General features: G+C 38.1%; 1 protein-coding gene and 1 long non-coding RNA gene across 2 annotated transcripts in view; one reads left to right on the top strand and one right to left on the bottom strand.

Moving 5' to 3' along the window:
- SGIP1 (SH3GL interacting endocytic adaptor 1) overlaps positions 1 to 26,123 on the bottom strand; it is a 211,065-nt gene that overhangs the window by 127,019 nt on the left and 57,923 nt on the right. The gene's annotated exons all lie outside the window — the stretch shown is intronic.
- LOC114230787 (uncharacterized) lies at positions 8,280 to 10,699 on the top strand. Its single transcript, XR_003616771.2, has 2 exons — positions 8,280 to 8,368; positions 10,450 to 10,699. It is a non-coding gene; the product is annotated as an uncharacterized LOC114230787 (long non-coding RNA).

The raw sequence follows: 26,123 nt of genomic DNA, 5'->3' as shown, positions 1-26,123 counted from the left end.
CTGATCGCCCCTAACTTCCCCCCTCTGCCAGCCTGGTCATCCCCAACTGCCTCCCTCACTGGCCTGGTGGCCCCCAACTTCCCCTCCTGCTGGCCTGGTTGCCCCACGCAGCCTGATGTCCAGTCGTTTGGTCGTCCCTCACTAACCCCCCTGCTGGCCTGGTGGCCCCATGCAGCCTGCTGTTCAGTTGTTTGGTTGTCCCTCACTAACCCTCCTGCCAGCCTTGTTGCCCCACACAGCCTGTGTTCAGTTGTCCATCCAGTTGTTTCGGTCGTGACAGCCTCTGGCTTTTTATATATATTAGAATATTTGTGTCTGACTCTAAGTCCAGTATTTTCCTATTATATAATGCTTTTTAATATACTTTTCTAAAAAAAAATAAATCTGAGATCAAACTCCATGCTTCCAGTATCTTGCAATTATCTAGGTCTGAGAGATCTCAACGTTTTCTCAAATAAAAAGATATGCATGGAGGAAAAAGGTGACCTGTATTTCTAGAATACTCAGGTGAATTCCAACTCTAAGGTCACATGGTTTTGGCTGAGTGACAAAGCAACTGAAACCTCCATCCAAGAGCATTCAGACTCAAACATCAGTACCCCTTTACCCACGAGAAATAGGTTTCAAGACCCACCCCTAGTGGATGCCTGAAACTACAGATAGTACTGAATCCTATATATGCTGTTTTTTCCTGTATATACATACCTATGATAAAGTTCATTTTATAAATTAAGCAAAGTAAGAGATAAACAACTATAATACTAAAATTGAACAATTATAACAATAAACTATAATAAAATTATGCAAATGTGGTCTCTCTATCTCTCTAATAACCAATCTAATAACTCAGACAACTAAAAATTGACTAGTGGGCAGGTAGGGGGTAGCATATACAGTGTGGATATGCTGGACAAAGGGAGGGAGGGAGCCAGATGGTGCAAGATTTCGTCACACTACTCAGAATGGTACAAAATTTAAAACTTATAAATTGTTTATTTCTGGAATTTTCCATTTAATATTTTTGGACCACAGTTGACTGGAGGTAACTTGAAACTATGGAAAGTGAAACTGAAGTCAAGGGAGACCACTGTCTTTTCTCTAAAGATATGGCTAACTAAACTACAGAGACAATCAGTAGTATTAGGCAGTAATGATGAAACATCATGTCCTCTTACCATTCATTTTCAGACACCAAATTAGTCTTCTTTCCTTCTAGATCAAAAGTAAAGGCCTTTATGAACTGTCATGGCAGGAATATCAGCTTGTTTGGGGCTATAAAGGGGTCATGAGTCATCATTTTGCTACATTTCTTAAGAGCTGTGGACACACCAGGTAACACAGTAGCTTTGTGACAATCTACACTGAGGGCCTTCCCCCACATCCCATTAAAACATAGTCTGGTATAATGACCATGGCACCAGTCCTTAAATTCTTAAAAGTATCTTCTTAAAAGAGTCTCCAGGTTGAAACTCCACATTACAGTTCTTTAGAGGTGTTACATCTCTTCAGCCTTCTTTGACAGCTTTCATTTCTCCATCTCCTTTCATTTATCTACCTTTTAGGCAATGTAACTGAGATGAGGTAAACAGCCAGTCTGGGGCCTTTGTGTCCAGAGAACCCAGCCAAGGAGCTCCACCTGGGGAACTACTGTCATAGAGCAATTGTGTAGTCAGATAAGAGAGCTTTTAATGTCTGCCCAGATGATGTCTTCCAAAGTCATGCTCTAGAACTGACTTTGGTTTCTCCCTTGGTAACTGCCTCCTGTAAACTTCTGGCAAATGCTGAACATTATTCTAGATATTGGACTACCGAGATAAATAAGGTAGAGCTTCTGTCTTTGAGGAACACTGCTGAGCTGGGAAGAGAGATTTATAAATGTAAATTTAAAATACAGCATTCTATTAGTGTATACGTATATGCAGTAGTTAGAGTCTATGAGCAGAGAGGAAAGGCACCAACATAGGGACTTAGGGAAGAGTCCCATCTGACATGCATAATATGAGTCCCAATGGATGAGTAAGAGTTAGTCTTACAGAAATGTGGGCTGAACAGAAATGTGGGCTGAGCATTCTAGACAGAGAAAACCACACAAACATATGCACAGAAGGATGAAATAGATGACATGCATGGACAACTATTTGTAACTAAAACTAAGAAGGAGGCAGTGACAGGAGATGGGGCTGAAAAGGTTGGCAAGGATGAGGTCATGGGGGCCTTACATGCCTTCCAAGTGACTAAAACTTCCTTCCTTAAGTTATTAGGAAGCAAATGTAGGCTTTCAGCAAAGCATTTCTATGCATGCTTAGATGTGTATGCAGCAGGGAAGATGGATTGAGAAGTGAGGGCTAGAAGCACAGAGACCAGTTTAGAGACCACCGCAACAATCTTGTCCAGAGATATGATGTGGGCCTGAAACTGGGCAGTGTTATGGGAATGAAAACAAAACAAAAATGGAATAAGGAAATATTTAGGAGATAACAGGAAAAATTTAGTGACTGACCGGATATTGGATTGAGAGGTGGGAAGAATACAAGATGACTCAGAGACAGAAATAAGAGGCTAAAGGTTGACTCAAATGTCTCAGACTATTCATCCAGCTAATTATGGCTGATTGAACACAATAATTCAAACCTAGTTACATAGTAGTGATCATTTATGAATTAGATATTCATCACAATCACATATTTTGATCCTCCCAACTGTCCTATGGCGGGGGGGGGGGGGGAGGGCAGTAGAAACATTATTTTGTCACAGAGGGGGAAATGGGCTCAGGGAAAATTAAATGGACTTGGTCAAGATCATATAACCAAGCAGGGGTAGAGTGAAGATTCTGATTCAGGTTTACATCAGAAACAGAAAATTGTCTTTCTTTTTAAGTTGCATTATATAAAATTGTTCACATTTGACCATTTTGGCTATTCTGTTAATTTCATATAGTTCAAACTAACACTATGCTACATTCTTCAATGGGTGAATTTCATTGTCTGAGACCTCAACGACAGAAATGGAGGACTTTTCTTCATTCATCATGTCAGAAACTTTCTGTTTCTGTATTCTAGTAGTTTTCTTGGACAGACTATTCTGCTACGTTGTAAGATGAAATTCAGAATACTGGGAATAAAGCCAAGGAGTGCTAGAGTCTCAGTAACTTCTTTTATTATAGAAAAAGCAGCTTCTTTCCCAGCACTTGCCCTTCTTATACATCTCACCTTGTTTAGCTCACCTTTGAGATAGTTTTCCAGCAACAGATTCTAGCTATCTCACCAGGTTCTCATGAAGGTTAGGTAGGATACTTAATACATGTGAAGGGGATTTACAAAGTGTTGCCCAACACATAGTACTATATTACTCTCTAGTCAGTCATGGAGTAAAAGAGAGGAGGACAAGAAACTTGAGTCAATATCCTTTAGACTCCTTTCTGATTCTGAGTGTACATTCTCCACATCAGCATTCCAACATTCATCTGAGGTTGAAGCAGCAAGGTGTGGATTATATCTAACTGTAGAAAAATTTTTAAATAGTCCATAGCCATTTCTCTTATTAAGATACTAGAGGCCCGGTGCACGAATCTGTATACCGGTGGGGTCTCTCGGCCTGGCCTGCGCTCTCTTGCAATCCGGAACTCCTCAGGGGATGTCAGATAGCCGGTTTCAGCCTGATCTCCGCAGGCCCAATCCAGATAGGAGGGAGCCCGATCCCCGCAGGCCCAATCCCCACAGGCCTGATCCAAACTGGAGGGAGCCCAATTCTGTGTGTTGAGCATCTGTCCCCTGGTGGTCAGTGCATGTCATAGGGACCAGTTGGCTAGTCATTCAGTTGCTTAGGCATATATATATATATATATTTATATATATATATATATATATATTGGGAGAGTTGGAAAGTAATTACTTAAGATATAGGTTGAGCAGAGGTAATAATCTTAACCAACCTGAGTATTGCTTTCTTTTTCTATTTCATTTTTCCTTCCACTCTAGACCCTACCTTAAATATTTGCCTAAAAAGATTAGGTTTTCCTACCCTGAAAATTTACATTAAATTTTAAATAGAGGGTCTCCCAGTGTGTTCACAGCTCAAGGACAGTGTGGTCTGTGTGACTAGTTCTTCTTTTTCATGCACACCTTACACTTCAGATGCTCTATTAGAATCCACACAAGTGACTATTCTAATTCCAGCCCTTTTGTTTCAGTTTTTAAAACCCTCTTCTTATGTCTTAAACCACTGCAAAAGCATTAGTTGCTCATTTTAAAAATGGAAACTTAACTCTTGTGGGCCACTAAACAAAGTCTCTGAATTCACTCACCCAGAAAGTATGGGATTTAATACATCAACCCTACAAAGGATGTGATTTCTTTATGTAAATCCTATTATATTCCTATATTAGTAAATAAAAATCTTTACTTGTGAAGCACCATGAAAAAACTGAAGGTGCTGTCATAAACAGCCTGGAAAACCTTTAGTAATTTCTCAAAGACTGAACACTCTACTCCCACCTTCTTTTCCGAGACAAACCATTGTCAAATAGCGTTTTAACATTTATCATCTATTTTAGGACTGATTCATTTAGGGTTCACCTACAATTAAAATATAAAGTGAAAATATAAAGTATCCTCATATCTTTCTTCTAACATACATTTGTAAAAAGGAAACAAAACAAACGCACACATAAACAAATGAAATTGTTTTCCACAGGAAATGACTGTAGCTTATCATGTTATTTTATTTCAGAGGCCAGTTTTAATTGAGGGTATAATTTTGTAACTCTCCTAAAAATTTATGTAAATTTTTTGGTAAGTTCTAGGAAAGTTCTGGTGTTATCACAAGCAAAATATTCAAATTTATTATAAGAAAAGAACTTTTTAGGCGGGGGAAGGTGGAGGTGAGCAAAGAAGAGGGGGGGACTCCTGCAATAATGTCAACATTAAAATTTTTTTAAAAAAATGGACCTCTTTTTATACATTCATGCAACTTTCTGTTCTATACTTTGGCTATCTGGTCTTATTAGTTATGCTCAGTCTTAACATTTGACTTTGCAGTTGACTCAGGAATTTCAAAATTCAGAAATAATGGTGCCAAATATTGTGCTGTTGAATAAGTAAGAAAAACAGGAGAATTAGTTTAAAGGGGAGTTGAACTGTTGACCTATTAATTTTCAGATGCTAGAGGGATATGCATATGGAAATACCTAGTTGACATTTGGGTATACCGCTCTGAAACCCAGAGATAAGAGTGCCAGGATATAAGTAGTGCTTGGGCCATCATGGTAGAGGAGAGCCAATCCTGAAATGAGCACCTCTTAGTCTATCTCAACCATATGAGATAGGCCATATTACTCTTATTTAAAATAAAAGTACTGAGGCCCAAAGAGGTTAAATAATTTGCCCAAGTTTTCCCAGTTAGTGGCAGAGGAGCGACAGAGAGTCATACCAATTTCCAATCTAAGTCTAACTGCCAATCTTAAACTCTTTTTACTATGCTATGATGCTTCTTGAAAAGAAAGTCAGGGAAAGATCTGAACCCTCGGGATTCTTTATATTTGAAAGGTGGACATAGGAGGAAAAGCTATTTGCTCTGTCACATTAAAAGACTGTCCATGTTTCTGAAGCCTCATAAAGGAGAATGCTGCAAAGAGAATGTTGCAAATGTGGCGATAGCCATCTGGATTTTGTAATATAACAGGCATTGTCCTCTATACAAGATTAAATAATCTCAGATAATCCTCACCACTCTATGAAATATGGTTAGTTATTATTTGCCTTTTATAGACAAGAAAACCAAACCTTAGGGGAGTTACAAAACTCACTGGAAATAAAAAAGGACAAAGATAGTTGGTGTTCCAGCTCATGACTGTGAGACTCTATGACCATGCACTTTCCACTTTCCATACCTGTGGCATTCCAGGTGAGGCATTAGTGAAGGCACTAGGTCCAGTCATGCAGAGAGTGGTCATCAAGTCTAAATGAGACAAAGCCTTGAGCAAGTTCAAACTGGTGAAGTTGGTCTATAATACTATTTAAAAAACAGTAGTACTTTAAATATTTAGATTCTTCTCACAGATTTACTCTAAATTTCCGGTAAGGCCTGAGTATAAATCCAGCCCAGTTATTTGTGTCCTTTTCAGTGACAAGTGGTGTTCATAGGTATCCCCATGAGGGGCAACAAGACCTTAGAGTAGGTCTTCCTGGTTTGGATTTCTTACCTATTCCAAGCTATTCTCTACACCACTGGCAGAGTGGTTTATTCAAATCTGCAAATCTGATCATGTCATGCCCCTGACCAAAATCCATACCCTTGACTGGTGTACAAGATCATTCATCATGACAATCCCATCTACTCACAGGCTTTATCTCCTGCTGCCTTCCCTGTGCCACTCCATGGCCCAAGAATACTCAACTACTAGCATCCTACCCAATAGCTCAACATTTCAGCCTCTGGTTTCTGAGCATACTCCTCTTTCTGCTTTGAATTTTTCCCTTTCTCAACATGTTCACCCAGAAAAACTCCTACTTGAGCTTCAGGATAAAAACATAATCATAGCCTCCTTTGTAAGGGTTGCATCATCCACATAGAACTGGTTCCTCTTTCAACCATTAGAACTTATGAGTGACTTATTATTATTATTGCCTTAGAATTAATGCCTCCTTATTGCAACTACCTAATGAGTATAACTTTTCATTATTATAACTTCCATTTAGGAGAGGGCCTCTCTGCTTGCTCCCCCTTTGCATCTCCAGTATCTAGCAGAATGATCGGTAAATAATATATGTTTGATAAATATCTGAACAAATGAAAGCTATTAAAATCAAAGAAAGATTAAATCTTTGAAACTAGTTTTTGTCTAGATGTGAGTCATAATCACACAGCTTTGTAATGAATCTTTTATAAAAAATTAAATATTTCTATATTGAAATGAACCCAAAGGACAAAGACTGACTGTCGGGCATGCTGTTCATTAGGCTGCATGTTAAATGCCACTGAACAAAGGCAAAGCAAAAACTCACTAAAGCTCTGGGAAAGCTGTTTTAAACACCCATTACAATAGAGGCCAATGTGTCAAATCTTGTAAAAGTTCTATCAGCATTCATTGGACTTGGGTTTAAATATTGCCTGCCCCTCTGGGCTAAAAAGGAGGTTTCTGGGATCATCCCTGTGAGGGCTGATGGGGAAAATCCAGACTCTCTTCAGTGTTAAATTGGAGCTCACCAGGTTGAAAATAGATCCCAAGTGTCCAATTGCCTGAAAGACAGGATCAGCCATTTAACTACAGGAAACTCAAGGAGAGGACAATGTCCTCTGAAAGACCTCAGGGTCTCCTTGGTTACAGAAGCTGAGAGTTTTCATATTGCTTTAGTGTTTATTCAGAGTGAACACAAATCCTCACACCATAATTTCTTGCACATTTCCTCACATACTCAAAATCAAGAGGGGCAGCAATTAAATCAGGACAAATATTCTTGCAGTTAAATAAGATATGAAGAATGGAAGTCCATCTATTTATATTGTAAATGTGAACTTGGAAGGAAGAAGACAAATGAGGATTTGGAGAGAAGTGTGGCTTTGTAAAAGGCATCCTGGAAGAGGCATCAAGATGCAAGGATTTTGTTTCAGTTCTGCCTCTGATTTGCTATGAATTTTTAGGCAAGTGACTTAGCCTCTACAGCCTCAGTCACTTACCGATTTTGACAAGTCACTAAAACTCTGAGAGTCCCAATTTCTTTGGGTATATAATTAGGCTGATCATACCTACTTTATGAAATTTCATAAAATATATATTGAAAATAACATGAAGTATATTCCCCAATGTTCTAGGGCAGAAGTTCTCAAACCCATTTGTTGTCCAAGTAATATTTTCATAAAATAGAAATAATTTACAGTTCCATTTGTTAAGTAGTCAAGTACAAATAATTTGAGTATTTTTTTGTCATTATCAACTTAGTAACTGCATGAAAAAATGACACACATAAATTGAGAGGAAAAAATGAATAATTTTATTGTATTTGTAAATAACCACAATTACTAATGCGATGTGTGTGCTTGTTGGGCCCTACACAGAACACTGCTTCTTTCATTTCCTGTCCCACACTGATTTTCATGCTATACTTAATTTTCATCAGCATAACCATCTAAAATCCAGCTTTGCAAATATATGAATCAGCTGAAGAAACATAGCGTGGTCTAAGGTTAAAAGTGTGAAGTAGTTGAGCTCATTTGGTGTCTGACAGATTATTACTGCTTCCCTTGAAAACTGAAAGTATTCCATGGTATCCATGGTAGCCTGGGGTGCCTTGGCACACAGCTTAGGAACCATGGCCCTAGAACATAGTAGGTATTCATGAAAAAACTGAACTATTGGAATGATCTTTTTCAAGTAAATAATTCTATAATTTGTTAGTTTTTATTGCTTCTCTTATAGTAGTCTGGATAGATTTCATATAAAGAAAATAAATTTAGCCGAAACCGGTTTGGCTCAGTGGATAGAGCGTCGGCCTGTGGACTGGAAGGTCCTGGGTTCGATTCCGGTCAAGGGCATGTACCTTGGTTGTGGGCACATCCCCAGTAGGGGGTGTGCAGGAGGCGGCTGATCGATGTTTCTCTCCCATCGATGTTTCTAACTCTCTATCCCTCTCCCTTCCTCTCCGTAAAAAAATCAATAAAATATATTTTTTTAAAAAAAGAAAGAAAATAAATTTAAATCATCCATTTCCCCCTTTCTTTTTGGATTAAAAGGCACCTTTATCATAAAAACAAGTCATTGGTGTTAGCATCTGTCTACTAATAATCTTTTACACTGAAGGTTGCTCGTATGTATTGATTATTGCAAAAGGGGGAAATATTTTTAAAAATATATACATGTCTAAGAGAACTTGCTTTTCCCTACAATTGTGACCTCTTTCTGCTTGAACTATAAGGAATTAAAATCTGTTCACAATTTACCAGTTGCATCTGGCACTACTTTTTAAGGAATGTTGTATTTAAATGCAAAAATACTCAATTGGGGGAATTTTTATTTATGAAAGATGAAAGCATTTCGGCAAGCATATGAATCATACTTGCATGAGGTGAAGTTTGGGGAGGAAGCAAAATGTTAATGTATAAAACCCTTTTTATTTGCCATGAACAGGGTATAGAGGACCCTGAAAAACCCATCCTCTGAAAGGATAATTAGCCCCTAAATGCTGACTCGGGGGCTCCATCTTGTGTCAATGGCAATTTACTGTTAATGGCTATCTGAAATAGTATGTTAAGAATTCTGAGGAAAATTTAGGATCTCTAAAAAATTAAGTGTAATATTTGTCATGAACTCAGGAACAGAGGCTAGTAGCACACATGCCACATGTTTGCCATATATATTAATGTATTTATATTCAGAACCCTAGAACACTCTCTCCCACTTTTAAGGGGAAAAAAGCCAAATCTCATTTTACCTAGTTAGTTTACTGTTTTGTATCAGAAATCCATGTTATTTCTATTTTTGGAAGTTGTTTCAGTGTCTAGAAATTCTGACTAAAACAAGAGGGGAGCATTTAAAATAAAAAATATTTTAAATTAGAAAAATAGGAAATACTATAAAGCAAGTCTTTCAACTTTTAAACAAAGTTTTCAGTTTAATAGAATGTTGGATTAATGGCTTTCTGCTATAGTATAGATGACTCAGGTAAAATGAGGGAGCAAATACATCTTTGGGAACAGTCCTCAAAGTAAAAATGTTAGGCAATATTATGAACACAGCCAAGATAGGTTTGAAAACACCTGAACATCATTTTCTCTTACTATTATGAAGGAATAATTTCCTTATTCGACACTTAATTGCTATAAGATGTAATTGCAATCCCAAAATGCTCATTATAGATCTTTTTAAAAAAATCTTTGGAGATAATTGTAGATTCACAAACATTTGTAAGAAATAGAGACACTGTATAGCCTTCAGTCAAGTTTCCTATTTCAATGGTAAACCTTGCACGACTATGGTACAATATCACAAGGAAATTGGCATTGACACAGTTCACCCAACTATTCAGGTTTCACCAATTTTATTATATTCACACATGTGCAAATGTTATATGTGTGTATCTGTGTTTTTTTAACAGTTTTATAACGTAGGCTTTTGTGACTGCCACCACTGTCAAGCTACAACACAGTTCTATTACAAGGATCCTTTGCAGTAGCGCTTTAATAGCTACAGCCACCTTCCTCCTCTCCTCTTCCTAACCTCTAAAAACCACTAATCTCTTTTCCATCCCTATAATTTTGTCATTTCAAGAATATCATACAAATGGAATCGTTCATTATATAACCTTTTGAGACTGGCTTTTTCAACACAGTGTAGTTCCCCTGAGACTCATCCAGTTTGTGTGTATCTCAGGTAGCCCATTCTTTTTGTCACTGGGTAGTATTCTAGAATATGCTAAAGAATGGTTTAACTGTTTCCCCTCATTGTATATTTTATAGGAAGGTTAAAAAAGCAGCAAGTGGAAATGTCAAAAGTGAAAACTCTTTTACATAAAACCTGACAGTGGAACTCAGATGATCAGCAATATAAAGTTTCTTCATCCTCACATATTTTGCATAGTTGTGGAAGTTATTTGCAAAGGGAGGTATCCTCAGATCCCTTAGCAGAATGAAAATCTGATGAATGAAAGCAGCACACAGCGATGAGAAATAATGTGTTGAAAAATAAATGCAGGGACTGCTGACTTCATTGTGGCCTATTTCCAGAACTGCAAGTACATTTCACTTCCAGTAAAAATTATGAGCTATTGGTAGTGACTGCCTGGAGGGCAGTGATGAGAAGTCATAGGGTGAGTCCAGGCTCTGCAGGAGCAGAACCTAGCTGCTGAAGATCACTACCTCGTCACATCTGTGCCAGTTGTTTGTCACCAGTGGTGTTAAAGCTAAAGAAGGCCCACATCACTCGGAAGGTCAATGACCAACACAAAGTATATAAAAGCAATGGTTCGGAAAAGGAATCTGATAAGGGTGGTGTCTCCAGCAGTATTCAAGCAAGGAGCTCCAGGCAAGCAGGGTGTCATTGGAAAATTTATCTTTATAATGGGAAAAGATACCCTTATTTTCAGGCGTATAAGACGACTGGGCGTATAAGATTTTCCTGGGTTAAAAAGTCGTCTTATACACCGGAAAATACGGTATTTCTATCTTAGAGGTGAAGTGACTTGTGCTCAAAGCTGCATAAATATTTACCGTATTTTCTGGCGTATAAGACGACTTTTTAACGCTGTTAAATCTTAAACACCCAGTTGTCTCATATGCCGGAAAATACGGTAGTTCAAGCCAGCAGCACCTTCATTACTATCTCCTAATTCCTTTTTATCCCAACTCTGACCAAAACAAGAGGGGAGCATTTAAAATAAAAAAAATTTAAATAAAAAAAAAAAGAAAATAACTGTAAAGTAACACTCTCAACTTTCTCGGTCATTTTGAGAGAGAAAGGCCAAAGGAGCTAAAAATTTTTCCTTTCCTTAATATTTGAGTGTTTAGTAAGTGATAAACAGGGTGCTAATGTATTTAATATAAATTAATTTCATTAATTTTCACACAATCCTGGGAATTTTGGACCTATTATTATTCTCATTTACAGATGAGGGTTGAGATTTAGACAAGTTTGGTAACCCACCCAAACTAGGAAAAAGAGGCCTTCATGTCTCTCTCCACTGCCTTTCTTTCCCCAGACCTCTCCCTCCCCACCTCATTGCAAGTTAACAAATTGGAATTATGCTTAACAGACAAAATCTACGGTGAGTCTGGTCTACATGAAAGTTCCCACATTCCTGGAGCCTGCTTACCTCTGGGTATTGACAAAATCTAAGTGCTTGGATCCCCTGTAGGTGCATGGTATTAAAATGTCTCTATTGTCTTAAAACTATTTTAGCAAATTTGACATTGCTTCATAATGTAGAAGCATTAGTGAGAGTGGAGTTTTGGATTGGAACAATTTAAAAAGGAAGACAAGTGGGCTGCTACCATCTGGACTTCAGAAATAGAATGTCTTCATTATTTTTTAAAAATAAGACCTACAGAACACATTTAAAATCAATAATTCAGATGAAAATTACTTTCTAATGTGTCCTCCAATTTTATAGAGATTTATGACAGGACTCTTAAACTAACAAATGTTGACGGAATCCAATTATTCCTAGGACTACACAAGGAAGTTAATGTTTATTTTTTAATCTTCAGATTAGAATTACCCAAAAGGCCATCTATGCATTTTCTTAGGGCACCAAAAATGGGAACATTTTTTTTAAAAGAATGACATTTCCCAAAACAAGTATAAAATTTTTTGAAATTTGCTGTTTTCTTATCCTTATTTGACTGAATAACATCATTTTTATTTCAATTTAGATGTGGTGGTAGAGAGAATGCCAAAAAATTTTCTGTACCTAGGGTCTGTTGAGGTCTTAATCTATTTTCTGTGTCCAAGGAATTTTAAAACTTGATGGGGAGGTAAAAAATACACAGAGAACAAAAAGAGATTACATAGCATTCTATCATCACGTGGCAAACTGTGTGCCTCTGTCTATAAACACAATAGAAATGTTATGAAACATTGGACAATAGTGTTATGGAAGAGATGAGACTTAAGTGAGGCCAGAAAGACGGAGCAGGAGGACCTTCTATTCAGAAGATGTGGAATTTTTATACAGCTATGGAGAGTTTAAATAGCCAGCTATTCCCCTGACTTCTGAAGATGACTCCTTTAAAAAGTCTTTACTTACAGATAATGTTTTAAGAATTTCCTGTCAAACACTGAATTGCTGAGTCTTCAAGGCTTAGGGTCATTAGACTAAGGAATTGAAATATCAGGAGAGTGTTTTTCATGGGCATTTGGGTTTTCACCATAGGCATCCTTTGGAACCTGGATGGTGAGGAGGCATAAAGTCCCATCACAAGTTCAAGAGCTCCTGGGAAAACCCATCTTTAGGGAATTCATGGCCTGGAAAGACAAACAGTTTGAATTTGCTTTAAGGACTTTTGACCTTCTAATCCAGTGTTTAGGGAATTTGTTTTAAGAAAGAAAAAAAAGAAAAATTGGGGTTAATGACAGAAAATTTGCCCAAAAGATTTAAGAAAACAAAGTCTAAAATAGGCAGGTCTTAGCCTCTTCAGCAAACATTAAATTAATTCATTCTATTTCCTTCCAGTCATGAGAAATCCCTGAACCCTTCCCCTCTCTTTACCCTCACTCCTATTAAAAAAAAAAAAAAGTTACCATGTATGTATTAGGAATCTAAGTGAAGAAAATTAATAATGACATTTAGATGCTAAACAGAACATAAGCTGTTATTTCAAATGGATTAAAACAGGCCTTTGTTTTTTGCTGGGGGTAAAATTAAGACGGTAAGAGATCTGCTTCTGTTTCTTGTGTTAGGCAGAAGAATTTTTTTTCTTATCACATTTCTACCAAATTTTACTCTTTTAAGTGCCAGAACCAAAGAAGCAGTATATTTCCCTTATTTTAAAACGTAAAGGACACTTAATAAGGATAGTGTTTTGGTTACTTCTAAGAAAATGTTCAACTGAGAATCTATTGCTAATGGTCTACAAAGTGCAAAGCACAAATTAAGTGTGAAACCAAAAGGGAGGTAAGAGTGAAGAATGAGAATGGGACATTATGTAGGTTAACTGCACCATTAACTGTACTAAGAGTTTCTAAACCACAACCCAGTGTGAAATAAAAAATACAGGAAGATCAACAAGAAACAGTGAAAAAGGAATTGGCTTCCATTAATTCTTATTTCTTTTCTTTTACCAAATTACCATATATTATTAGAGTATTGTGCTAAGCAAAATAAACCAGTCAGCGAAAGACAAGTATCACATGAATGTATCTCTGTCTTTGATCACTAGGCCTCAAATATTGACAAATCCTGCATATTAATAAATCTGTCCTTCATAGAACATTGAAACCCCACTGCTCCAATTTCTTGTCAATGGTTCAATGAAGCAGGAAGGGTTTTAATATTTTCACATTTTGCAGGTGACATCACTGAAGGAGAGATAGGGCAAGTACTTTCTAAAAGAGTAGACAATGAGTGAGGGGTAACTTGGGGTTTCAGTGACAGAACTTGCATAATAATTCATATTGCACTCTAATGCTTCAAAGGGACACATATATATGCAGCGATTCCATTTTTCTCCAGTTAGTGATAATAAAAGATAATCTCCCTATTTAATTTTTGAGAAAACTCCATATTATTTTCCATAGTGGCTGCACCTATTATTTGACCTAGTGATCCCACTTATAGGGACATATCCTAAGAATCCCAAACACCAATCAGAAAGAATATATGCACCCCTATGTTGACAGCAGCACACTTTACAATAGCTAAATCTGGAAACAGCCCAAGTGCCCATCAGTAGATGAGTGGATAAAGAAAGCTGTGGTACATTTACACTATGGAATACTACACAGCTGTAAAAAAGAAGGATTTATTACCCTTTGAGACAGCATGGAGGGGCCTAGAGAGTATTGTGCTAAGCAAAATAGACCAGTCAGAGAAAGACAAATATCACATGATCTCACTCATATGTGGAATCTAAAGAACAAAATAAACTGATGAACAAAATAGATACAGAGACATAGAAACATGGAACAGACTGCAGAATCTCAGAGGGAAGGTGGAGCTGGATGGATGGATGGGAAGAGATCAACCAAAGAAGTTGTATGGATATATGCATAACCCATGTACACAGACAATAGTGTGGAGAAGGCCTGGGATAGGGGGCGGGGGTGGGCTAAGAGGGGTCAATGGGGGGAAAAAGGGACATCTGTAATACTTTCAACATTAAAGATAAATTTTTAAAAAAGATGGTCTTCAAGTAATAATCTTCCTTCCTTCATAGGGATTATAGTGTGGCAGACAGAAGTCAGCCAGGTAAACAAAAGTAATACCATGTGACAAGGGAATATGTAGAAGACAGACACTACTAATCTCTGCTTGGGGGGAAATAGGAGGCCTTAACCATCGATGTAAAACAAAATGCAGCTGAGACAGTATAAGGGTTTCCTCTTTAGTTTGCTAATGAAAGGGTATTCAGGCTCAGAGGATTATGTTTATACTAGAGGCCTGGTGCATGAAATTCATACATGGGGGGGTTCCCTCAGCCCAGCCTGCACCTCTCCAATCCGGAACCCCTCAAGGGATGTCTGAAAACTGACAGTCGGACATCCCTCTTGCAATCTGGGACTGCTGGCTCCTAACAGCTCACCTGCCTGCTGGCCTGATCTCCCTAACTGCTCTCCCCTGCTGGCCTGATCCCCCTAACTGCTCTCCCCTGCTGGCCTGATCGCACCTAACCACCTCTGCCTTGGCCCCGACACCATAGCTTTGTCCCGCAGGACGTCCGGAAGGTTGTCCAGAAAATGTCCGGTCTAATTAGGATATTACCCTTTTATTAGTATAGATTAGTATAGATGTACTAGCTTTCCCGTTGCAGGAAAAATCCTGCAATAGGATTTCCTGCTGCACTCTACCCCGCCTCCGTTCCTCCCTTGTCCCCCGCCTCACCTTCTCCTCCAGCCCGCCCGCGTTTCCCTTCGGCCCCGGCCCCGCCTCCGCCCCGCCCTTGTCACCCGCCCCGCCTTCTCCTCCAGCCCACCCGCGTTTCCCTTCGGCCCCGGCCCCGCCTCCGCCCCGCCCTTATCCGCTCCCCCTCCCCCCGGCTTGCTTGCTTCTTCGAAGCTTTACTCCCTTCTGCAGCTCTTGACTTCTTTGGACGCTGTCTTGATATGCAAATTAGCCGCCATCTTTGTTGGGGCAATTTGCGTACTCATCCTGATTGGCTGGTGGGCGTGGCTTGGCTGGTGGGCGTGGCTTAGGTGTAGCGAAGGTGCGGTCAATTTGCGTATTTGTCTATTATTAGATTAGAATATTTAATCACAAATTGAGGAACTTAGGTTTTCACTTATTAAAATACAAATTAGGATCATCGATTTCCACAAAGGTGAAACCAAGCCTCTAAGCAAATAGTCAGTCCCAGTCGTTGCCATATTTTAGGGTACATAAGAAAAAACTAAGAAACTCATTCAATGCAGTTATTAGGGCCCGTTCCCTGCAATTCAATAAAATGGTGTTAATATGAATTTAAAATAAGCACTTTAGGGCAGTGGTCACCAACCTTTCGGACCTCACGGTCCACTAGTGGTCTGCGCACCACTGGTTGGCGACCACTGCTCCAAAGGTTTCCTTAAACCAGTGGTCGCCAACCTTTCGAACCTCATGGACCATCAGTGGTCCATGGACCACCTGTTGGCAACTGCTGCTTCAGGGGATTCCAGTGCAAGTAGTTCATGGACTACACTTTGAGAATATACTCCTAACTTTCCTACTACTTTCTAGAGCTGATGGCTCATCTTGCACAAATCCATCTTCAGGTCAAAACCATTTAGACTTTTTTTGGAATGCCATTATACCTGGGTATTTTATTTGAGAAACCATATATAATTTGGGGTACTTACAGGCATATCGGTCTCATCTTCTCCAAATAACTTTTAGACAGCATGTAAAAAGCCATGTATAATTCAGATATTTATGAATCAATTATGCAAACACATTAGACACTTGATGTATTGAAGAATTTAATAACTATATGTAAAATGAGATCACTCCCTAATATAGCTTTTCATAAATCTGAATTTAAGTTGGATTTGCTTTAAAGTAACATGTACCTATCTATCTTACCTTATAATAGACAAATATGCAAATTGACCGCACCTTCGCTACACCCAAGCCACGCCCACCAACCACGCCCACCAGGAAACCCTTGCAGGGACATTGGGGTGTGGCGGAGCCCAAGGCCGGGAAAGCCGCCCGAGGCTTTCCCGGCCTTGGGCACCAGCGGGGAGCCTTCACTGATCGCAGGAAACCACTGGGGGTCGGCTCCTGTGATCGGTAGCAGGGACGCTGGGTGCGTCCGAGCCCAAGGCCACCGCCCAGGGCCAAGCCCCGACCATGAAAGAAGGCAGAAGGTGGTGGCCACAGCCAAGGCCTGGGTCCCCGGTGCCGGCAGAAAACTGGTGCAGGCAGCCAGGTGAATGAAGGTCTATTGCACGAATCTTCGTGCAAACGGGCTACTAGTATATATATAAAAGCCTAAGTAACCGTTCAACTGTTTGACTAGTAGCTATGATGTGCACTGACCACCAGGGGGCAGACGCTCAATGCACAGGCATGGGAACATGGAACAGACTGATGACTCTCAGTGGGAAAGGGGGTGGGGAGAGGTCGGGAAGAGGTTAACCAAAAATCATCTTATATGCATACTAGAGACTCAGTGTATGGATTCGTGCACCGGTGGGGTCCCTCTGCCTGGCCTGTGGGGATAGGGCCAAAACCAGCAGTCTGACATCCCCTGAGGGGTCCCAGATTGCGAGAGGGTGCAGGCCAGGCCCAAAGACCCCACCGGTGCATGAATCCATGCACCAGGCCTCTAGTAGGTTAATAATCTTTTTCTAGCATAGTGCAACTGGTTGTCACTCTGTTCAAGTAAATAAAGACCTGAAGATTTAAAGAATGAAATCTGGGACTAATTTAAGATAATCTTGTATTATTTGAGGCAGATAATCTTTTTAGCTAATTTTATACAATGATAACTCTATTTGCTTTCTAAGTTTTTGGAAAGAGATAAAGCTGTTCCACTGGCATAAACTGGCAAAACTGTCCACAAAAATGTATGTTCAGTCTATGAAATGTGTTTTCTTCTCATTTAATCCAAAACTTAAAAGTAAATGCCTTTCCCCAGGTCTCCCAGAGAACAAAGACTCTCCATTCAGATCGGTAGGCCTGGGACTTGACCCATTTTGTACAAAGTATTATTGGAAGAGATGCTGAACAGTAAAGTCCTTCTGTCTTCACTTGCCAGTTCATCTGGCCACTTCCCCTGAGAAAAAATGCCTCAGAGCAAAGCCATTCATTTTCAAAGTCAACATTTCACAATAAACAATGTTTTATATTATCTATCCCATCATATTCTAGTTCACTTATTCTCATTCCGAATTTATGAGCCTCCTAAAATCAAGATGACCTTTTCCAAGAAGTCTAGATAACCCACCACCTCCTTTACCAGCCCTACGAGCATGGCACTGTAGAAGGAGTGCTGAATAAGCCTGGAAGACATGGATTTCAATTCTGTAGTCACTACTAACTAGGCAGTCCCTTCTCCTGTGAGGTGAGAGATTCAGAATCCACCATCTTCCTCTATGACCTATGGTTCAATATTTATCCCTTTCTGTGTAATTCTCCTGATGCCAAAGTAGCTGGTGATCTAGCTTTATTTTCTAATAAGACACCAATTAGTGGGAATGCTGCAGCTCTTCAAGGTACATATTGGTCACCAGGTCCACGTCATCTGTGACAAGGACCCCATATGCAGAATGAGAGCTCATGTGGACTCTCAGCTGGTGTGTGAGCAACTGATGCTTTATGAGGCAGATTAGTTCACAATACAAAAGGATTAACCCAATTATACTCTACTTACTTGTGTCTAATTAATGTCCTGTGTCATTACTTGCTAAAGTATAATTTGATAAAAATTATCTGGCCTTATCTTTTTAATAATAAAGTGTTAACAATGTTAGGGACAAACTTACATTTGATGTTATGTATTACTAAGACAACCATTCTTCAGTTTCCAGCAGGGAACACAAAATAAAGCTCCACTAATTTAGAGTTTTCTAATGAATGTGTATATAATAACTTAGCTTGGGCAAAGCATTTAAATTTAAGAGAATATATGAACCTTAATAGGTTTTTATTTTTAGAATAATTTTAGAATACTTTTTATAAAATGTATGCTAAATCATAAATATTTTTTTATTTATGTTTTGAGTCAAGACTGACAGGACCTACTAGGAAATACATAGTTGAATTCAATGTGAAATTAAAAGTAATAAAAATTATATTCTATAATAACAATAACAGTAGCTAAAATTAAGCTTTTACTATTTACATGGCACTACTTTAATTAGTGCAGTGGTCAGCAAACTCATTAGTCAACAGAGCCAAATACCAACAGTACAACAATTGAAATTTCTTTTGAGAGCCAAATTTTTTAAACTTAAACTTCTTCTAACGCCACTTCTTCAAAATAGACTCGCCCAGGCCGTGGTATTTTGTGGAAGAGCCACACTCAAGGGTCAAAGAGCCACATGTGGCTCGCGAGCCGCAGTTTGCCAACCACGAAATTAGTGCAAAGAGCAAAGATATTAAGAACTTTTCCAAGATCACACAAACAATAACTGTTAAAGGTAGACTTTTAAAATACACCTTCTGACTCCAGAGCCTTGATTCTTAAACCACTATACTATACTGCTTGAAATGAACTAATTGGCAATTTAAGCAGATCAGGCTTTATTATTCTACAGTAGTGAGGCTTCATCATTTACTCTTATGTTTCAGTACATTGAGAAGGTATTGTTTTCGCCCACTACTAAAACAAGTAATCATGCATGAAAAAAGTTACAGAATAAAATTTATTCATTTTTTTTCCATAGTTAAGAAAAAACAAAAACCTTATGGTATCTATATGGCTTTTCTGCAGGTCAGAGCTGGTAGAGCACAAGAAATGTACCAAGTTCTATACTGAATATTGAAGACATAGTATCAAATTCTTGCTGCATATGAGAAGATAGACAATGAACAAAAAATAGTATGTCCTGTGTCAGGTGGAGAGAATTCTACGGATAGAAAAAGTCATTCAGGTGGTAGGGAGTTTTGAGGTAGTGCTTGCTATTTTATGTGGTATGCTCAAGAAAGGCTTCACTGGTAAGGTGATTCAGAGCACAGACCTAAAGAAAATAAGGGAATATACCATGTAGTGACCAGGAGAAGTGGGTGCTAGGGAGGCTAAAGAGCAAGTGCAAAGATCCTGAGGCAGAAACAGTCTTGAAGATACAGGAAACATCAGGGAAACTAATGTGGCAGAGAAAGGTAGAAGAGGAAGACAAAAAGACAGTATGACTTTAGGTTACATAGGGCCTTATAGGCAATTTTAAGGAGTTTGGCTCTTTTTCCAGGTGAGATGGAAAGCGATTCAAGTGTATTAAAGAGTTGTGACATGATCTACCTTACATTTTAAAGGAATTGCCCTCATTGTCATTGAAACTGAGTACATGTAGATAATAGATAGAAGTGGAGCTAAGATGAAAGCAGAGAAGATAATTAGGAGGCTATTAAAATAAATAAACCATCTGAGAGCATACTGTGTCTTAGACCAGGATGAAAGCTTTGGAGATTGTGAGGAGTGACTGTATTTGGAATATATTTTGACAATAGAGATAATAGGATAGTTTGTTGATTTGATGTGGTAGATGAGGAACCAAGAGGAGTTAGGATGACTCAAAATTTTTGGTCAGAGCAGCTATAAGAACAAGGTCAGCATTTACTAAGATGGGGAAGAGGAGAGAATGGCCAGATGTACTTGGGTGGAGGTATTGCCAAAAAAAGGCTTTGTAGGAAGAAATAACACTTGAACAGAGTCTTGAATAGGTATTATAAATTTAGGAAAGATCGTTCAGGGATCATAAAAAAAGGATGATTCTTATTTCCATCAGAATGGGTACCACGAGGCAAGACAAAAGCAGATTAGAAAGTAAGACTGTTGTGAGAATAAGTAGTCTATTACCACTGGAACAGAATGTATAAGACTGGGGATGTAAGTAGGGTCCAATTAATGAAGTCTTTCATGTGTGCACTTGATTTTATAAGTAACTTGCCACATACACAGAATTTGAGGACCATGGTCTAGATACATAGCTTTAAAGTTATTTCTCATATAAAGTGTGCCTTTGATTGTGCAAAGAGCAAAGATATTAAGAACTTTCCCAAGATCACACAACTAATAACTGTTAAAGGTAGACTTTTAAAATATACCTTCTGACTCCAGAGCCTTGATTCTTAAACCACTATAGTATACTGCTTGAAATGAACTAATTGGCAATTTAAGCAGATTAGGCTTTATTATTCACAAACTTGGCTAATCCTACCTATAAATGTATATATGATTTTAGGAACCCCAAAATTAACAGAAGTGAAACCACTCTCTCTGTGTACGTACAAAGAAAGAGAGAAAAGTCCTCTTCTTTTTTTCCTTCATTAGATTATCATCCAGATAGCCTGGAAAACACGTGGTTATAGATGTCTCTGGATCAGCACTGTCATTTGTCTTGTAGATGCACCCACAACTCTCTCTACTTGTTGTTCTAGATATCTATTTCACCATGAACAAATTCCCAGTGAGTCAGTTTGTTAAGTAAAGAGTATGGGATTTGCAGTATTTGAATCTGGGCTCCGTCAGGACTTTGGGTTTCTAGGTCTTTGCTTCAATTCCCATAAAAAAAAACAAACAATAAAAACAGCTGCTTTACCTACCTCACAGGAGGAATGAAGTACATGAAAGTACTTTATAAAATGCTTCAAAAATGGTAAAGCACTTTAAACAAGTAAATTATATAGTTCATAATATAATTAAAGTTTGTGCGTTTTTTCTTATTTCTAATCTTCCTGAGCAACGTATAAATTCCTAATGCAGTGGTCGGCAAACTCATTAGTCAACAGAGCCAAATACCAACAGTACAACGATTGAAATTTCTTTTGAGAGCCAAATTTTTTAAACTTAAACTTCTTCTAACACCACTTCTTCAAAATAAACTCGCCCAGGCCGTGGTATTTTGTGGAAGAGCCACACTCAAGGGGCCAAAGAGCCGCATGTGGCTCGCGAGTCGCAGTTTGCCAACCACGGTCCTAATGGATAGGACCCAGTGGTTTTCACGTCAGTTGTTCATTAGCCCCATTTGACAAAACAAACAAAAAAAAATGTGTTTTAAAGATACACATTCCCAGCATATGGCCCATTCCAGATATCCTGACTCAGAATCTATAAGGATGGGCTCAGGAATAGGAGCTCCCATGTGACCTGGGTGATCAGTCAGATTGGGGGACTATTGTTACACTAGTGGCCCGGTGCACGAAATTCGTGCACATTAAAAGGGAATTAATTAGAGGAAATATTTTAATATTGCTATTTGCCCTCTCTCTATAATAAAAGTGTGAGAGATAAAAGGAAATGAGTACAGTGTATATGAAAATAATACATAATTTTATTAATAAAGAATAACAAAATGATATAACAATAACAAACTCATAATATAAAAACAACATTGATGCAAATAATGACTGATAAAGTGATTAAACTTATTCTAATATCTCCCTGTATACCACATTAAGTGTGAAAACACTTTCAGAGTGCTTGACTAATTTCCCTTGAGATAAAGTATTTACAACTTTAACTTTAACGTCACATGCTCTTCGAACTCGAGAGAAAGCAACATATAACTGACCATGTGCGAAAACGGGTTCAGGTAGGAATATTCCTACTCTGTCTAGAGTTTGTCCTTGTGATTTATTAATAGTCATCGCAAATGCTGGCATCACAGGAAACTGTCGTCGAATCAATTTAAATGGGAGGCCAGTGTCAGATGGGGACAAATCAATTCTTGGAATCAGAACAACCTCTCCCTCTGCAGATCCTGTTAATACTTCAGCTTCAATAATGTTAGGTCGTAATCTTTTGATAATAAATCTGGTACCATTACAAAGACCCCATTTACTATTAAGATTTCTCAATAGCATGATGATTGCACCCACTTTCAATTTTAATTTATGGCACGGCATTCCTGAAGGAGTAATACTATTTAGAAATTCAATGGGAAAATTTTCCTTTTCAGCATCATCTGTTGAGTCAATGGAATCATCACTCAAATATGTGTGAAAATCTCCATCAAGTATATCCAAAATTTCTTCATTTAATTTTTGAACGTGCTCATTTTTTGGACAAAGAATCACACGTTTAGATATATTTTTAATATTATCTATAGATATACTATTTCCAAAGGTGGCTTCAATAATAGATCCATTACAAATCATTTCATGGGGAATTTCAATAATATCCATTCCTAAATGAAAACTGCTATCAAGTTTGCCATCTCCAAGTTTTACTAACCATTCACTATAAGCAGAATCCTCTGATCTCATATTTGTTGTAAGAGACAACTTTCTGAAACATCCCCAAACATCACAGTACTTTAAACTTGTTTGTACTATGGCTGATCGCATAGCATGCGGCACAATACTGAGACATTGTCGAAAATCTCCCCCAAGAAGGAGAACTTTCCCACCAAATGCAACATTCAAATTCATAATTTCTCTTAGTAATCTGTCTATGGTGTTTATAGCATGACTGGATGCCATGGTGCATTCATCAATAATGAGAAGTTGGGCCTTTTTAATGGTTTTAGCAACTTCGCTCTTTATATCGAGTCTAGAAATTGAAGTTTCATTTAATGGAATTGGTAATTTATATTGGGAATGAAAGGTTCTTCCACCATTAAGTAAATTTGCAGCAATTCCTGTAGATGCTGTGGGTAAAACAGTACCACCACGACCTCTAATATAATGTATTAAAACTTTATACAGATATGTTTTTCCACTACCACCTGGACCATCCAAGAAAAAGCATTTGGGGTGTACAGTTTGATCTTCAATGGCTGAAGTTATAGTCTGAAAGGCTGCCAACTGTTCATCATTCAGAGAATTTATCAAAACCTCTGCCTGTTGTCGCTTGTACGATTCATCACATGTATTTGTATTCATTAATAAAGGATAGTCCGGAAGTTTGAAATGTGAACATTTCATTCCATGCAATGTGAATACCTCTTGAATTTCTTTAAGGGCATGCATTTCACAGTTCACACAGGTACCTTCTCTTCGGTGCAATTTCCAACAGAAATCTTCAATAAAATGAGATTTATTCTCATCCCATAATTTGTCTGCAGCAGAAGGACATCCAAACACACATATGTATGCAAAAAGTTGCCGTAGCTGTTTGGGCATATTAAGGACGATTGCATCGTCAATTGTATCTTTCCAGATAGTGTCATCAAGTAATAATCCTCGGTGTTTAGCAGCTTCATGAAATGTATCATAAGTTACACCTCCTACAGTTCGCAGATCCTCAAAACTTATCGCACCTTTTACATGCAGAAGCAAAAGTCTAAGGTAATATCGTTCTGGTTCTCTAAAGCTCACAGTGAACAGTCTACCTAATACTTTATTCCCACCCTTTCGGCGTTTTGTCCACAAAGAATTATTAAACACATAATGCTGTGGAATCTCCCAATAATAATAATTACGTGCATCAGAGTCTTCTCTATTCAATAAGAACCAAGCCATCAAAGTTGAGTTATGTCTTTTAGCCCTATCTAAAACTTCAGCAAAATCATCAGCATGAAAATACAAATTCTGATCATTTGGCAAATGAATAGCTAATCTTGTGATTGCATGAGATTGGTCATGCATTCGCATTGCAAAAAGTCTCCAAACAGCCTCAGGAGCGCTCACATACCTGGAGTCAATGAAGTCTTGTACTTCATCATGATTGATAATATTTTTTTCAGAAATTTGAATATTTGCACAATCGTGCCCTTTATAGATGTATTTAAATAGATATTTGACACTTTTAATTGATGCACAGACTTCAACATTTATATGACAGTTATATTTAAGGCACAAATATGGATTATAAGGGACAATCCAAGTGTTATCAACAACTTTATTTCCAATAGACATGGTGCTACCAGATCTTCGTTTGTATTTGGGATATCCATCAATATTTCCAATGGTCACATTTTGAAATTCTTTCGGATATCCCTTTGAACATTTTCCATTTTCCATACATGGACTATTTGGATTTTGTATTTCACATGGTCCATGTACCATATTTGATTTTACAATTTGAAAAAGTCGAGGACACTGGTCCTCATCTGGAATTTCTGCCTTAACTATACGGTCAATGTCATCTTCCGTTCGTAATTTGGACTCACTATCTAATATCAATAATATGTGAGCGTGAGGCAGTCCTCGTTTCTGAAATTCAATGACATGAATCTTAGCTATTACTTTGCCAAATAAATGGAATTTGCATACATCATTTAAAAGAGAGTTCAGCTTAATATTAAAAACTCTGGCTACCAAGTCAGGTCTGTTTTCAACTTTTTGCCAGCGTTGTAGATTGTTTGTAATATCTGCCCATTTAGGGTTGCATGTCATGGTTATAAATAAATCGGGCTTGCCATACTTCGTTACAATTGCCATAGCATCCTGATATCGCTGCTGCATATTTCTGGGACTACCCTCAAAAGATGATGGGAGTATTATCATTTTACCAATCGGTACATTGTCATTTTCAGATCTAGATTTGAGATAATCCATCAAACCACTATATTTTTCAACTCTCAACTTAGATTGGTTTGCTTTAATGAAATTTATCCGATTTGCTTCCATTTTTGAATATGAATCCACAATAAACTGTTGAGTTAATTTTCCTGCATTTAAAATAGGATTGAACGTGTCCCTCACAGAGAGATGAAATCCATAATACTGCATCTGTGTGACTCGTGTCCTTACATTTTGTCTAGTATTATTGTTGTGTACACTGTTGTCTTTGAGTCTTAATGCAATATCTGTTCCCCAGCTTTTTTCACCATGTGGAAAAAGAATAGGATATGTCATTGCATCTAATGTAGGAAACAGGATACTGATTTGTTTCATTTTAGTGGCACTTGGATTATTGGGATCTGGTTTACAATGAATGAGCAAGTCCCTTTCAAAAGGAGGTTCTCCATCTTGGTTTCTGAATATGACAGCAACCTCGGTTACACGGGGAGAATTATATCTACCTGGGTCACTGTTACGATCATATTTAATTGCCATAGTTACTTCTGTGGGAGCTATACCTTTTGCTGCTGCTTCAGATTGGGCTTCCTTTTCTACCTCATGTAGCATTTTGTACGATTTTGTTAATTCATTTATTTCATGCATGAGGTTGTTGATGTTGATCATGAGTCTTTCTGAGCAGCCCTGGTTTTCTGGCATTGCTAATCGTTTACTTGTAGCTTCAGCTGTATCCAAAATATAGAGTTGAGCAAACTTCCGAGAAACACCATCCGAAGGATGTAAAGTTCCAGTACGGTGATAAACTTGTCCGTGTATTCTAAAACAGTATGGCCCATACCCTGATGGTGATGCAATATTTGCACCCATGGAAGCAAA

Source organism: Eptesicus fuscus, chromosome 9 (assembly GCF_027574615.1).
Source record: "Eptesicus fuscus isolate TK198812 chromosome 9, DD_ASM_mEF_20220401, whole genome shotgun sequence".
Classification (NCBI taxonomy): Eukaryota; Metazoa; Chordata; class Mammalia; order Chiroptera; family Vespertilionidae; genus Eptesicus; species Eptesicus fuscus.
This window is presented reverse-complemented; position numbering and strand designations above follow the sequence as displayed.